The sequence below is a fragment of the Canis lupus genome, chromosome 14 (assembly GCF_003254725.2).
Source record: "Canis lupus dingo isolate Sandy chromosome 14, ASM325472v2, whole genome shotgun sequence".
Taxonomy (NCBI): Eukaryota; Metazoa; Chordata; class Mammalia; order Carnivora; family Canidae; genus Canis; species Canis lupus.
Window position 1 is genome coordinate 40,426,305 of NC_064256.1, and position 16,951 is coordinate 40,443,255.

The following is a 16,951-nucleotide window of genomic DNA, read 5'->3' on the forward strand; positions in this document are numbered from 1 at the left end:
TCATTATTTCAATTACTCACTCAGTGACTCCTAAATGACATGTTTGAAAATAGCTTTATTATAATGTACAATTTAAAGAGATTGTCATTTCAAACATTCAAAATAACTCCATAACTCTTTACAGATATATTCCGAATCTTGACATTTCTAGATTGAGGAAGCTCGGTAAGGAGAATATTCCCATTGTAAATTGGGAACCAAGATTCTAAGTGACATACTCAGAAACACTTAGAACGGCAAGAATTGATTCCAGAAAAGAATCTCTGTTTCCTGGCAACCAGCTCAGTACTCCCTGAAGGGCACTTTGAAAGAAAGTTCAATCAATGGAAGGGTCAAATGTTTTCTTTTTCAAACGTCCATTTTGCATGTAATGGCTGCTCTGTGCAGACTTTACAGGGTGTTCTTCTCTTGTTCCCAAGATCTAGGGTCCTTCTGCGCAAATGCATGTACCATGGGTAAGAAATTACTTCAACTGAGTTTATTGACATTTCTTAGAGCATATGAGTTCGAAGAAAATTATTACAGGTAAGAGCTCTGTCCGTTAAAAGACCACTGTATAGATTACATAGTGATATATATGGTCAGAAAGACATCCAAGAAAAGCTCAGTACAGATATCACAATTCTAAAGACCAGCCTTTACTACAGGTCAGTAAATCTTTCTTCTGACCCCAAAGCCACCTGCTTGGTCCTGATTATTTTATCAGTCCGACTGAAATCTCACTAGTGGAAATGAATGGAGTATGGAAAAGATGCTGTAGTCAGACAGTCCTTAGTTTGAGCCTGGGCTTTTACATGGCCTTCAGAAAAGCTTTTAACTTTGCTAAGCCTTGATTTCTCTAGATGTGGATAGAGTAAAATAATACTCTAATAATACTCTAATAAGAGGGTAGGTGTGATATTTCAGCATGTTTATATGCAGACATCTGCCCTTTGGTATGTATCTCACTTGACCACGCCTTACTAGTTGTCAAAGATTGGCGTGGAGGTCTGGACCAAATGGAAAACCAAGGACTAACTAATGCTATATCATTAGCAATAATGTCAGTTTCTCTTCAGTTCTCAAAAACACTGTATTAAACATTTAAATAACTCCCAGGACTTAGAAAAAACAGATTTCCACTTAACAGAAGGATGAGTGGAGTCATCAAGAAGTAATCATAAACCTAAAGCTACATGTCACTTGTCAGCTCTGTGGGTGAACAACTTTCACAGGGGCACTGTGGTACTCTATGAAGTCTCATCTGTGAGTGTGGAAGGTATGCCATGGATCCCTGGGGCCTTGGTGCTGCAGAGGGCTCTGTGTTTCTGATTGACATGACATATTTCCTTAAATTCCAACTTTCCCACTACAGACATTCAGTTTGCTATCCATAGCCATTATTACTTTGTGTGCTAGAAATGAGTTAGAGGGAATAGCAGCCTTTCACAAGACAGACCTCTGAGGAATAATGCTACAGAAAAATGGGGAGTTGTCATTTCTCACTCAAGGAGTATTATGAAGCACCTATAATGGGCTAGACTCTGTGAGTGTTAGGTGGGAGGGATACCATAGGTCAGTCAGACCCTACTTGTCCAGCATTGAGCTGCAAATAACTAGACAAGATTGCTGTGTTAACATGGGCCAGGTTAACCTCAACCTTAGTTTCCTAATATATAGAAAACAGGCTTGAGCTAGGTGATTCCCCAAGATTCATTTCATTTCTCTGACTCATATTTTTATGAAACTTTACCTTCAGTTCCTTAAAAAACAATCCCAAAGGATAGAGGGATATAATAAGAGACAAACATTTTAAGTAATTTTACAACATCTTACTGTCCTCTCTAAAAAAATTTACACGAGGGCACTTGGGTGGCTCAGTGGTTGAGCATCTGCCTTTGGCTCAGGTCATGATCCCAGGGTCCTGGGATGGAGTCCCATTTCAGGTTCACCACAGGAAGCCTGCTTCTCCCTCTACCTATGTCTCTCTCATGAATAAATAAATAAAATCTCTAAAAAAATAAAAATAAAAAGATTTATACTGACCTAATAATAATGGCTTCATTCCAGAAGCCAATTCTAGCTCAACATTTAAGAGTCATTGTGGGAGAGTCCCAAGAGCATATGGAGTCCTTTCCTTTTCTGGCTCCTTCTTCTAGTCTGTGGCTGCTAAGTCTCTCATGTAGATCTTTTTCCCTTCTCTTGCTGCCTGCTGGTTCCTCCATATTGTGTACTGCCTGTGTCAATTCACTTTTATTTGACCCTTAGCATCATCCATCAAATTCTCACATGCCATTAGCATATCATTGTTTTAGTAGAGGGCTCATTGGCATCTGGCCAAAATTCCTGTAACTCTTGCGGCTCTTCTTCCTCAATCCTTCTCTGGCTCTACCTCTTTATGGGTGATACTAGAATTTAGAGGCCTAGCCACACCTATCTTCCACACCTATCTTCCCCCGCCCCTCCAAAATCTCAGCTTTCAAAAATGAACAAGTGGCAATGCAGCAGGACACTATTATGCTAAGAAAATTGTGACTTTGCTTATTAAATAAGTGGGGTTTCAAATCAGAATGGATTGAATTTTTCTTTTGAAATTATTACATTCAGGGGTGCTTGGATGGCTCAGTGGTTGAGCATCTGCCTTTGGCTCCGGTCGTGATCCCAGGGTCTAGGATAGGGTCCTGCAACAGGCTCCCTACAGGGAACCTGCTTCTCTCTCTGCCTATGTTTCTGTCTCTCTCTGTGTCTCTCATGAATAAATAAATAAAATCTTTAAACATAAAAAGAAAATATTACATTCATTGAAGTTGTATGTGAGCTAAGCTCACGGTCTATGGTTTATATTGTAATAATTGGCAGATGAAATAAAGATTATAATGAGAAACAAGCTCTTTGTGCCATGGAGTCATAGAAAGGCTCAGGATTTATTTAAAGGCATCTTGTATTTCCCATGCACCTTTCTCAGGAAGTTGCTAGAGGACCCCCAGCAAAACAGAACAGAAATGGAGAAAGAAAAAGACCTAGGATTGAAGAAAGAGGTAAAGGAAATTTCCAGGATGAGAGCAAACCTAACAGATGGTTGGCAGATATAGGGAGTAAGCAGTCCAGATTGTAGAAGGACAAGACTCCAAGAAGAAAGTGACAAAACAACATGATGTATTTGAACATATAGAGAGGAGATTTTACATTCCTATCAGAGGATTTAGGGTTCAATTAGTTATGAGAACATGGAAAGTAAATAAATTAGAAAAGCAATTATTAACTCCAGGGAAAACAGAAAGTTATACAAAAATGGAAATCGAATTAAAATTTACTACTAAGATTCAATAGTGAATAATACTTATTTATCATAATATGACATTGAGAGGCTGAAGGGGAGGGCAAGTGTTTGGTGTATATGGGGAAATTATAGCATTAGAAGAAAAAACCCATTATCTTCCATAGTTGGGAATCAGTAGATATTAGCTAAAGCTGAAAAATAAGAAAATAGCAGTAAGAAAACATGTTATTTAGAGTTATGGAGATAAAAATACAAGAAGAAATGGCTAGAAATTAAAAGTGATGACCTCTGGGGTGCCTGGATGTCTTAGTTGGTTAAGCATCTACCTTCAGCTCAGGTCATGATCCCAGGGTCCTGGAATTGAGCCCCGCATTGGGCTCCCTGCTAAGTGAGGAGTCTGCTTCTCCTCTCCCTCTGCTTGCCACTCTGCAGAGTGTTCTCTCTCGTTCTCTCGCTCTCTGTATTAAATAAATAGATAAAATCTTTTTTTAAAGTGATGACCTCTGAAAAGCAGGATTATGGATATGGAAGAGATAGGACAAGAAATGTAGTTTTTAAATTATAAGCCTGTAAAGCTTTCTAAGCTATGTGCATATGCTATATTTTGATAGAAATAAAAATTAAATTAACAAGAGAAAATTATGCTTTCTTATTAATCTCAAGGGAAAGATCTTAAAACAAAAAAAAACATGTTCATCCTGGAATACCCATACACAGAAGATATTTGTTAAATGATAAATGAATGAGTGAGAACTGTAATGAGCTTATTTAGAGTTCAGAACGTATCACGGGCGGCAGGTGGAATGATGAGAGGTCCTGTACTGGGAAACGATTTAAGGAAGCCCAGAAAAGATGTGTAATTGTGTACCCCACCACAATGGAGCCCTGGGGTTTCTGCTCAGTTTAACCTATAACACAGTGTAAGGCTGGCAAAAATTGCTCATTTCCATAGAGCTGACTCCACAGATTTAAAAAGTCCTGAATGGGAAATAAATATGCTGCTCTTAATAAATGTCTAGTTAAGGTATAGTTAATATAGTTAAATGTGAAAGTGTATAAATGATATATTTTAATAGCATTCAGAGCACATTTCAGCACTGAGATAAATGCAAACTTAAAAAAATTCTAACATCCTCTAAACACATTGCCTTATCACAGCAAATGATAAATTACTAAAGAAAAATGTTATTCTGCAATGTTTTGAAGATTAAGTGGAGTATGAGTGAAATTAACATTGTGTGTAAGTAAAGCTGTGACTATATCATGTCAGGGTGGTAATAAAATTGCAAAGGGGAGAGAATTAGAGTTTTATGTCACAGAAATGGAAGTAGTTTTCATTTTAATTGTTTTTCTTTAAATGGATTGTTTCTGTAATATACTATATTCTTTCCAGTTCACAGATGTTCAGGAAGGATAAAAGAGTTATAAAATATTCTAACGTGAGCTTTTAAAATAGCTTTTTTGGAACAGAAAAAGAATAGCCTAAAGAATTCAGAATTTTTAAAGTATAATAAAGCATTCATATTGCAAAGTTAGTGATTTGCATTTTGCGATATGGAAAAACAAATGGCCTTTTAACATTGATGCTCTGGCTGGCCTCTCAGTTAAATAAATCAGTTTCATTGATGATATTCTTTCTTTAAAGTCAGGTGTCTCTACAGGCCTTTCTATTCTTTCCTCCTCTTCTCATCTCTTGCAAGCAGTTCTTTATTCCCAGGACTAGAAAAGTCCCCATTTTCTCTGCCATATAAACGTGGTTCTCGGCTTCACCTGAGCTAACCTGGATGGATGAATTTGTTGTGCCAATGCCGGAGGCTCCTAACTGTCCCTCTGCTACCTCAGGGCCACCTTTTCCCTTCACTCATCCTACAGTCCCTGCCAGAGCTGCTGGGTAGCTCAGTTGCATCAATAGAAGCTTAGAGTGCTAAGCTCCTCACCAATTCCACCTTGATAGTTCTCTTCCCCTTCTTCCTTCTTCATTTTACTTTTCAAAAGCCATTATTTTTCCATGATTCTTTCTACTACTTGAATCTTTTGTGCTGTGTACAAAAGCTCTGATTCATCCCGACAGCTCTGATTTTCTCTTACTATCATGGTTGCTTTTTCTTTCTTGGCCACATAGCTGGGGCCTAATATATATAGCCTGAGGCGTGGGACTGCTGTCTCAAGTGGGTTAGTGTTCTGTTGGAGGTTAACATTAACATAAAGATGCTACGTGGGGCACCTGGGTGGCTCAGTCAGTGTGGGATCCTGGTTTCCACTCAGATCATGGTCTCAGAGTCGTGAGATGGAGTCATGGGTGGAGCTCATGCTCGGCTGGGAGTCTGCTTGAGTTTCTCTCTCTCTGTCTCCCTCTGCCCCTCTCCTAACTCACATTCTCTCCCTCAAATAAATATATCTTTTTAAAAAAGGTTAAGATGCTACTTTATTTGCTTATTTATTAAACAACAACAGTATTTGCTGAGTGGCCTACTAAATTGCCAAGTACTATCCTATGTTGATAATGTTGAACAAGATGGAATGGGCTCTGTCCTTATGATGCTTACAATCTGGTGAACAGAATAAACAGTACACATATAAATGAAATGAATTAATTGGTGAACCCATGAATTTCAAGCATCATAAGTGTTGGGAGAAAGAAATACAGGGTGCTATCAATATGTGGGTGCTATATGTGCAGGTAACTGAGGTATCTGACCTGATGTGGGGGGGTTAGGAAGAGTTCCCTTGTGGAAGTGACACTTCAATAAAGACCTGAGGAATAGGAGGCAACCAGGGGGAGAGAAGAACATTCTCTGCAGAAGGAGCCTCAGGAGCAAAAGCCCTGAGGCAGGGGAGACAAGGGGTGTTTGATAAACTGAAAGAAAGACCATGAGATGGAATACAGGTTGAGGCTGGAGATGACAAAGGAGTGTGATCCTGTAGGTTGGTACACAAAAAGCAAGGGAGGCTTAAATGAAAGTGTGATGGGATCATATACACACTTTGACAAGACCCATGTACAGAATGGGTTGGAGGGACCTAAGTGTGGATGGGGTCCATTTACTTCAATTCTCTTCCACATCCTAGGTAAATTAGTGCTCTGAGACTCATGAGTTTTATCCAGTGGCTTCCTGTGATCCTGCTACTCTGTCACACACACAGTGTGGGAGAGTAGGAGATGAGACACAGCACACATAATCCCTCCTCGAGAAGCACAGATGTGAGAGATGCATGCTGCCTTGACTAGATGTCCTTATCTAACAGGAGTATGGCCATTGAAAGATGGTCTAGATTTTTCTTTAGGCATTTCTCTCATTTCTCAATGTCCAGTCGTGACTGTTTAAACCTTGTCTGTGCTTTCCTAAAGAGTCTGACCTGACCCTCTGATACTTCTTGTGGATGGAACAGAAAACCCTAAAGCAGCGAAAAAATAGGAGCTTGTCCTTGTTTGATGGGAGGAACATATCATCAACTATGAAATAAAGTTCCCTCTGAGGTAAGAAAATGTGTAATTGTGAGTGGAAAATCTAGTCATTAGCTAAATTTTAAAAATTATTGACAAGAAAAAGACCAGTGATGGAATGAGACATTGGAGGAAACATGGATACTAAAGTTTCCATTTCCCTAACTAGAAAGTTGTATTTTTTCCTTTGGTTTTGTAATCCCTTCAGTAAAGTCAGGTTAGGATGACCCTACCCTACCATCCTCCTCTCTGTAACCTAATAAAAGTATTTTCTCTGTGGGAAGCAACCCTGTTTGGTGACATTATATTTTCTCTCAACTATTTAGAAAAATAACTTATTCTGCTCATTATTCCATGATTCCATTCAGCAAAAAAGAGAAAATACTCTTTTTTCTTTGTTTTTTTTTTATTTTAATTCTTGTATAGTTAACATACAATGTGGTATTAGTTTCAGGTGTACAATATTGTGGCTCAACAATTCTATAGATTACTGGTGCTCATCACGATAAGTGTACTCTTTATCCCCTTTACCTATATCACCCATGCCCCTATGGATCTCCCCTCTGGTAACCATCAGTCTGCTCTCTAGAGTTAAGAATCTGTTTTTTGGTTTGTCTCTTTCTTTTTTTCCTTCACTCATTTGTTTTGTGTCTTAAATTCCACACATGAGTGAAATCATATGGTATTTGTCTTCTCTGCCTCATTTCACTTAGCATTATGCTCACTAGCTCCATCCATGTTGTTGCAAATGGCAAGATCTCATTCCTTTTTATGGCTGAATAATATTCCATTCCATATATACACCACTTTTTTACTCATTCATCTACTGATGGACACTTGGGCTGCTTTCATAATTTGACTATTGTAAATAATGCTGCAATAAGCATAGGGGTGCATGTGTCTCTTTGAATTAGTGTTTATGTATTTTTTGGGTAAATACCCTGTAGTATGGATTATATGGTAGTTCTATTTTTAACTTTTTGAGGAACCTCCATACTGTTTCCTACAGTGGCTGCACCAGTTTACATTCCCACCAACCCAACAAGGGTTCCTTTTCCTCCATATCCTTACCTACACCTGTTGTTTCTTGAGTTTTTGATTTTAGCTATTCTGACAGATGTGAGTGATATCTCATTGTGGTTTTGATTTGCATTTTCTTGCTGATGCTTGATGTTAAGCATCTTTGTCTGTTGGCCGTCTATATATCTTTAAAGAATCTCTGTTCATGTCTTCTATTTTCAATTGAATGATTTGTTTTTTGGTGTTGAGTTGTATCAGTTCTCTTTTTTTTATAAAAATTTTATTTTGGGATGACTGGGTAACTGGGAAACCAAGCGTAATCTTGGTTTCAGGAGTAGAATTTAGTGATTCATCACTTACATATAACACCCAGTGCTCATCATAACAAGTTCTGTCCTTAATACGCATCACCCATTTAGCCCATCCTCCACCCATCTCCCCCCAGCAACTCTGTTTATTCTCTATCGTTAAGTCTCTTATGGTTTGCTTCCCTCTCTCTGTTTTTTTCCCCTTCCTATATCTTCATCTGTATTGTTTCTTGAATGCCACATATGAGTGAAATAATGTGGCATTTGTCTTGCTTTGACTTTTTTCATTTAGCATAATGCACTCTAGCTCCATCCACGTCATTGCAAATGGCAAGATTTCATTCTTTCTGATGGCTAAGTAATATTCCATTGTATATATATCCCATATCTTCTTTATCCATTCATCAGTCAATGGATATTTGGGCTCTTTCCATAGTTTGGCTATTGCTGATAATGCTGCTATAAGAGTTGTATCAGTTCTTTATATTTTTTGTATACTAACCCAGCATCAGAATATTTCCTAGTATTTTCCTTGTAATTCAGCATTTGGTTCATGGAAAAAAATACTTTCTGAATATAAGAGTAAATCCCTCCCTCTCTTTATCCTTTCCTTCCTTCCTTCCTTCCTTCCTTCCTTCCTTCCTTCCTTCCTTCCTTCCTTCCTTCCTTCCTTCCTTCCTTCCTTCTTCTCTCTTTCCCTCCTCCCATCAGTAAGTATTGTTTAAGACAATTCAAAGCATTAACTTCACTTCAGGGTCAAATTTGGGTGAGATAACATCTTGACAATAATGCCAGCATTGTCTTTAAGTGGCTCCCTCCTTATTGATGGCCCAATACTGCTTGGTCAAGTCAGATGATGTCCTGGCCATGTCAATTTTGCACTGCAAATCTTGTCTAGCATGTTTATTTTGGTTCACATGAGCCTCCCCTATTTGTGTGCCTTTTTTGGAGGGATATGAGAAAAGATTGAATGTTTACTTGGAGTGGGAGAGGCCATTCTTTCCTGTAAAAAGAAGGTGACAACACAGCTGTAGACAACAGAACTCAGGGAAAACCTAGGCACCTGAGGCCCAACAAGCATTAGACAGTGGAGCGTGAGCCCACAGGCAAATGACAGTAGAAATTCATCAGGGAAAGAAGATGGGAGGCAGGGGGAAGCTTGGGGATATGTGCTTACCCAACCCTACCTAGTGCTTGACTAAGGCAATGTTGCCTCCCTGACCAGCCAAAGGAAGTATTAAGGACATTATGCATCTCCCTCTGGCTTAGTTCATTTGCACATCCATTCACCTGCATGCTCAGCAAACATTTATTGAGCACCTCAAGTGGACGTGTCATTGATCACACATCTTTTCATTCCTCCAGGAGCATAAAGTCTACTGGGAGGGAAAGAGACCACAGAAGTAATCAGTAGCAGAGTAAATGAAGAAGTTATTCTAACAGAGGGACATTGGCAGGGATACAGAGAGAAAGGAATAATTAATTCTGGTTGAGTTTGAGGTTCAGATATGGGAACTAAATGCTTAGCCACAAGACAAGGTCATGAAATATGAGACTATAATGTATGTGATATGTCTGTTAACCCCTAACATCAAAGAAGCCTGATGTATGAGAATGTAATCTTGGAAAAAATAGGTGAGATGGTTACAGTAGAAATAGGTGCTTTGCTTTACAAAAAGGATTCTTTAGATAACAAGTATATCTTTTGTTATAATACTAATTAATGGAGGGCATAGGTTTAGATAAAAGACTTTTGAAATGTTAATATATCTGTGTGAACATATGGTTCAAGCTACAAACATGTTATTGCACATGACTTTTCATACTATTTCTGTTGTGTAAACCAAACTGTACTTGTAATTGTGATCACAGATCACAACCAAAATTTAGTAAAAGCAAACATGTTAATATGAATACACCCAACAAACTGAAAATACATAGGACAGTAGGTAGTCAAGCACGCATCCATTGGCCAAGGGGCTTCCATTATAGGTTACTTGGCAAAAAGCCATTGGCATAGATTCTGAAAGAGGTCTTCCTTTAGTTCTCTTTCCTGGCTGCACATTAAAATCATATAGGGTGCTTTTCAAAAAATCCCAGAGGCCAGGCCACACCATCAGAATCTCTAGGAATAGGACCCAGGCACCAGTAGTTTTTTAAAGCCCCCTTGATAATTCTGGTATTTGGCCAAAACTAAGAACCACTGCTCTGGGGAAGTGCTTCTCTAATGTTAATGTACGTGGAGTTTTGTGAAGTTCAGGTCCTGATTCAGTAGGTCTAGAGCAGAGCCTGAGCTTCTGCACTTCTAACAACCTCCCAGATGGTGTTGATGCTGCCAGGCCAAAGGCCACATGGAGGCAATGACATTGGATTTAAATCATGTGCACTGGTGCATCTAGGCGGGCATGTGACTTGCATCTGGGGGACTTGATTTCCCCAAGTCTCATACTGGAGTACAAATGGAATTACATAACAACAATAACTCAAGCTCTACTAGCTCTTGTTTGAATGAGTTCTCACAAGAGTACAGCACCTCTTAAATATGTCCAATGGCCCTGTGATAGTTCTTATGGGGGTGGAGTCTTAGGGAGGGGCTCCAGCAGGGTCACAAACATTTCCACCTTTAATTAGCTCTGTTACTGAAACCCCACCCCCTGCCCTCAACCACAAGACACACAGTGATTCCAATGGGGAATCCTGCTAGCTGACATTTCTAGGTAAAAGACACCACATTGTCTTTAGAATCACTTGTCCCAAACTATTCTGTATAGCTCCAGGTATCATGGTTTAACTTCCTTTAGAACAACTCTCACAAGGCTCCCATTACCTACTACCGAAAAGCATCCAGGGGACCACCCATCAGGGTGCCCTGTCTGAATCCCTGCTCATTTCCAAGTAAGAACCATGGCCATACCAAGCTTCATTTTGTTGTTAAGAAAGATAGAACAGGTCCAATAGAAAAAGGAGGGTGGCCAGGAGCAAAGGGTTCTTGGAAAGAGTTAGTGCTAAGGAGCACTACAACCCCAATCTGCACAGCCACAGGACTCTTCGGGTGATCCCAGACCAGTGGACTCTGCTGTGAGGGGAGGGCTGGACTCCTTGGCAGTGTGTTAGTGCAGGAACTTTTGACTTTCCCCAGACTGGCTGTCTCATCCTAAAGTAGACCTTATGTGACTGGGCATGGGTGAGCAGCTTCCTCATCAGTGAAGAGTTCCATGCTCAGGGAAGGACCTCTCCCTCCCATGGCTATACCGACCTCTGTGATCTCTTCTCACCATTTTTTACAAGTTCTATTTTTTTTCTCTCCAATTGCTCCTATCTCATTGTATATGTATAGGATATGATATGTGTCTATGCCCTATGTTACTGTTTAACACAAAATTATCCTTTCTTTTGCAAAAATGTGTTTTTTGGAGGGTTATTTGAGGGGCTACTAGCTACTTGAAGTGGCCCTCATAATGATTTTCAATGTCCTCTTGCCACAATGTATAGCCTTCAGGAAATATTGGTGCAGTATCTATTAACATTGCAGTATGAAATAGTGAATTCTTGGAAAATTAAATGAGGTGTGGATATCCAAACCATTCTGCTGACATTTATTCCAAATGGGTCTATAACAATATATTCTTCACTCTTTTTTGTGCATATTTCTATTGTTTCATAAGTAAAGCTCACTTGAATAAGCATCATCCATTTTCTAAGTGGACTGGAGATGCCAAGATGGTTACATCCTCCAAAGTTTTGTCTTATGGAGGCAAGTAGCTTGAGTACTTGGCACAGTGTTCAACTATTTTAGCATAGTTTAGATGCAAGAAAGCAGAAATGTACCTTACTGCAAATCACCACTGATGTGTGAAAACCCAAACCTGAAATACAAATTAAATTAATGCTGAACCTTTCATTTTACAAAATTTTCCTTAAGCAGTGAGTTCCTAGAATACATTCACATCAAGCCACCTTTTCAGAAGTTAGCCTCCTGCATGATATGAAGTATGAGAGGTCCACATATACCTCTCATTCTGCATGAAGCATTCCAACTAATTTTAATCATGCAGTCTGAATTTCAATGCTTTTCAAGGAGGAAAGGATCTCCGTGTTTTTACATTTGTAATCAGAGGATAGAACAAGATCAAAACTCATCTACGAAGCTAAGAATATTTAGTCTTGGAGAGCAAAGGAAAACATGCAATGTTTGCCAGTGTTCCAGCAGCCCTTGCCAGAACGGCAAAGATAAGCATGTAGCATCTAAGCTACGGACAGGGGCCTGCTGGAGCATGCTGGGGCTTCCTGTAGGATGACTAGTGGCTTTGCTGGCTGGGGCACACAATCATGTCCACCGTGTGGGCAGGCATCATTAGGCAATGGCTCACTGTTAACTAGGATTTTCCCAGACCTGGTGGACTCATCCAACCAGGCCTAACCAGGTGATTGTCAAAACATTTCAGGACCAGAAGGGTCTTAGGAAGCCATGTAGTTCTGTCCTATTACTTATAAGATGAAGAAACAAATAACTTTCTCAGGATCATTACGCAAATGAAGGCTGGGGTTGAAACTATAGTTTAGTGCTCTTGGCTTCTGGTCCAAGGGTCTTTCTTTACCTATTACCATAACTAACTTTTCATTTCTTTACCTCCCAAATGGGGGTACTCCATGTAGTTAACCTGTTCATTAATAAAGAGCGACCATGGAGCCTAAGCTCCTACAGCCATAGCTTGAGTTCAACAGGTTGAGATAACAAAGCCCCAGCTTCCATAGGCTTACCTGCTCCCAAGCCCAGCTCCCAATGCTCTTAGCAAGGAGCTCAGTCTTCTCTAAATCTCTTCTGGTAGAAACCTTTGGATCCTTCACCTTCAGCTCCTGGATACACAGCTACAGTGGAACATTAAGGTTGCCTTGATTTCCTTCAGGAATGAGCAATACTTCATGGGGTTTTTCTATCTGCTCCACATGGCTCCAAATCACAGCCTGTGGCCACAAGAGCTGCCAGCTTCCTCAACAAAATTGGGAACTTTGTGGATCCCACGAGAGGCCTTATTTATTACATCTCCCAGAGAAAGCAGACCGGGGCAATAATCGTCAAAGTAATATTTACCCCTTAATAACTGCCTATTTTTATACTGGTGTTAGAGGTTAATAGCAGTGTTATTTACTCCTCTGCCAAAAAGAACTGAAGGATGTGAAATGTAGCAGTCAATAAAGCTGAACAGTCAGATAAATAACATTCATATTATTTCCTGACAAATCCTTCTGCAACCCAAGGATATAAATAACTCTAAGAAAGCAGTTCCTGCATTACAAGTTTACTGATGTGTAAAATGTAATTTTAAAAGGAGCCTCAAACCCTGGAAGCATCAGATTCTATAACTATATACACTGGCAGACAGCCCCCACAACGTGTGCACATGTGTGTGTGAGTCCTTTGGGAGCACACATGCCTTCTCTGACGTGCTTAGTACCTTTTACGTGTGAGCGTGGTGTCACTGTGTGCAGCTGTCGCCTGTCCTTCCCTCTCCACCCATGTGCTATGCCCTTCTCTGCTCTTCTTCCTACCTCACTGATGGCTCTTTTTTAGTCTCCTTCTTATGCTTTTAAAGTTGTAGTGCGTAAAGTCTCTGTTCTAGTCCCAGGCTTTCTGCTCTGGAGCCTTCGTAGGTGATCCCAGCCATTCCCAGGGCTGACTCGCAAATGTGTGTCTCTGCTCCTCAATCTCCCTTAGATTGTCTCCTCAATCTAAGTCTGATATGATATTAACAGCCTCCTTGATTTGCACTTGAATGTGTAATAGGCCACATCTAATAGGTCAATCATGGTCTGGCCATGGGATAGCTCTAGAATCCACCCCAACCCCCGCTGGCTTCCCCAAATCAGCAAATGGTACCACTTTCCATGCAGTTGTTGAGTTAAAAACCTAGTGTCTTCTTAATCCCTCTTCTAATGTTCACCTGCCCTCTACCTTGTATCCAGTCCATGAGCAAGTCCTATAAACTTTTCCTTCAAAATATGTCTGGCATCCATCCACCCATCTTCTTTTTTTCTGTCTCCACCTCTCTCTCTTAGTCCAAGTGTACCATCTTTCTGACTGCTTTCCCAGCTTCCACTCCAGCCTCCTCTCCATTATCCTCTCATCAGAGCAAGCTTTAAAATATAAACCCAAATGTCCTTCGTTGGCCTGCAGGCCCTACGTGACCTGGCCCAGTTTCTCCCTGACCTCCTCTCCAGTTTGCATCCCCTTCTTCATTGTCTTCTGGCCATAGCACTGTGTCCACCTCTTTGACCCTCAAACAGATCAAGCACTTCTTCCCAGAATATTCTGAAGCTGGTGTTCCCATGCCAGTTTCCTCTTGTCAGTCCATGACAGGCTCTCCCTGGTTGTTCAACCATCTGGTCTAAATAAATGTACCAGCACCCCAGGTCATACCTTCACATCATCCTTACTATCTTCTTCATAGCATTCACCATTTCTTAAAATTATGTTGTTCATAGATTTGCTTACATGTTTATTACTTTCACTAGGATGTAGCCTCCCTAGAGGCAGAGACTTTGTCATCTTTACTGCTGTACGTCCCAGGTCTAGGAACCCACACTACTAGGCACATAGTAGGCATCTGTGTAAGTGTCCTAGGATTGCCGTAACAAAGTGCCACAGATCTGGTGACTTAAACAACAAAAACGTATTGTCTGAAGGTTCTGGGGGTCTTGAGATCAAGGTGTTGACAGGTTTGTTTCCATCTAAGCTCCCTTCCTTGGCTTGTAGGTGGCCATCTCTCCTTGTGTTTTCACATGGTCTTCCCTCCATTATGTTTATGCCCAGACTTCCTTCTCTTATAAGGACACTGACTGTATCAGATTTGGGGCCACCCCGAAGGCTTAATTTTAAATTAATGACCTCTTTAAACATCCTGTCCCCAAATACAATGACATTCTGAGTTATTGGGGGTAAGAACTTCAGCATAAAAGTTTTGGGGAGGAACACAATTCAGTCCATAACAGCATCTAATAAATACTAATAGTGATGATCATGAAGGCAAATATTATTGAGATATTGTGTGCTGGACATTGTTGCAAGTGCTTTTCCTGTATTATCTGAATCTTCACTATTAAGATTAATAATTAAGAATGTCACCATTTTCCAGATGTGGAAACTGAGACACAGAGAAAATAGGTGACCTGCTAGAGGTCACAGGTTAGAAGTGGTGGAGACTGTTTGATTCTGGGACCTTTGTCTTTTCCTACTACTCTACCCTGCTCCCCTTGTGCTTATAAATCTCTGCTGAATGAATGAATGGATGAAGAAGCATGCAAATGCATGGCCACCAAAGCCAGCACATAGTGGCCAGGAACACCTCCATTATATCTTAGGCTCCCTTCTAAAAATGATCTGAAGCAAACAATATGAAAGGGCATCTATACAACATGTAGCAAACTAGAAATTAAAATAGATTATCAAAAGGAAGAAAAAGAAGAAGAAAGACAGTTACAAATTATGGACGTTAATAGAGCTGCGGAGATTAACACCAGCTTTGGCTCTGGGTTTCCCATTTCTTTTATTCAGAAAGAAAGCGTACCAGTTCCTTAGATAAAAATTATTGTAGAGCTAATTCTAAATACATGCCTCATGCACTTGCATTATCCTGAGAGGAGCCACATCCTTTTTCCTGCCTATTAGGGACATTCTGCAATTTCACTCATTCTCAGTTTACCAATCCATCTGGAGTTAGGCCCTCGCTGACTTTCCTCCTTCATTCCAATTAGGTGGAAGAATGGCTGCTTCTCCAGCAGAAAGCCTCAGAAGTGCTGAAATGTTAATCATGGGGAAAGAAGCCCTCATTTCAAAGAGGGGGGCTGGATGTATGGGAAGGAATGAACTCATCTTTTTCTTTTCTTTTTGAAATGATAGTTGGAATGGCAAATTGGAAGGGACAGAGAGATTAGCTTCCCCTTTAAGAATCAGTTCTCCAGAATAACTCCAACACAGCCTCTAGTAGTGAGTCAGGATTTGGCAGTGGACATGGCCTGTAAAACACCCAGCACAGAGCCTGGCTTACCGTAGCACGTAGCACTCGGTAAGTAGTATTATACCGGTGACTTGAGAAAAGTGTTCGGAACTCCTTGGGAATTTGGGGAAAGTGTTCTCTCCAGTATTTTCAATAATATAGATGCAATATATGTTTATTAAATTGTGGAATTCCTGGTAAAAAACAAATTAGAACAACATTTCCAGAAATATTTAAAAGAATATAAATCTATAGCCTTAATAATGTCCATAAGCCCCACCCAGTTGTAAGCTTTTATGATTTTGCTCTAAAATAAGAGAGATGTATAAAAAGATGATAAACAAATATGTTTAAAAAAACAAATATGTTCATTATGGAATTATTTGTAATAATGAAAACAAGAAATTAGGGAATTAATTTTGGATACATCCATAAATGATATGTCAAAAGTTGGAAAAATCTGAATAATACAATATACATTGTTCTACAATTTATTTTTTACACTTAGTCTATCTTGGTTTTCATGACAGCACCTACAAGTCTACTATATTTTTACCTTACTGCCCAACTTTTTATCATGAAGACTTTCTTTTTTTTTTTTTTAAAGATTTTACATATTTATTCACGAGAGACAGAGAGAGAGAGAGAGAGAGAGAGGCAGAGACACAGGCAGAGGGAGAAGCAGGCTTCATGCAGGGAGCTCAATGTGGGACTCAATCCCGGAACCCCAGGATCACACCCTGGGCCGAAGGCAGGCACTCAACTGCTGAGCCACCTGGGCATCCCTATCATGAAGATTTTCTAAGAAACAGCAAAGTGTAAAGAATCATATGATGGGGGCACCTGGCTGACTCAGTCAGTCAAGGTTTTAGGGTCATGAGTTCAAGCCCTACATTTACTTAAAATTTTTTAGGGGTGCTTGGGT

At 40.0% G+C, this 16,951-nt stretch overlaps 1 long non-coding RNA gene across 5 annotated transcripts in view; it reads left to right on the forward strand.

Moving 5' to 3' along the window:
• The first annotated feature begins 273 nt into the window (after positions 1–273).
• LOC112670633 (uncharacterized) overlaps positions 274–16,951 on the forward strand; it is a 46,878-nt gene continuing 30,200 nt past the window's right edge. For 4 of the 5 annotated variants that reach the window (XR_003143094.2, XR_007402063.1, XR_007402064.1 and 1 more), the window contains exons 1-2: positions 274–525; positions 6,609–6,737. This is a non-coding gene — a long non-coding RNA (uncharacterized LOC112670633). Of the gene's footprint in view, positions 526–6,608; positions 6,738–15,929; positions 16,096–16,951 lie in introns of all 5 variants that reach the window. The other variant, XR_003143095.2, reaches the window with a different exon arrangement.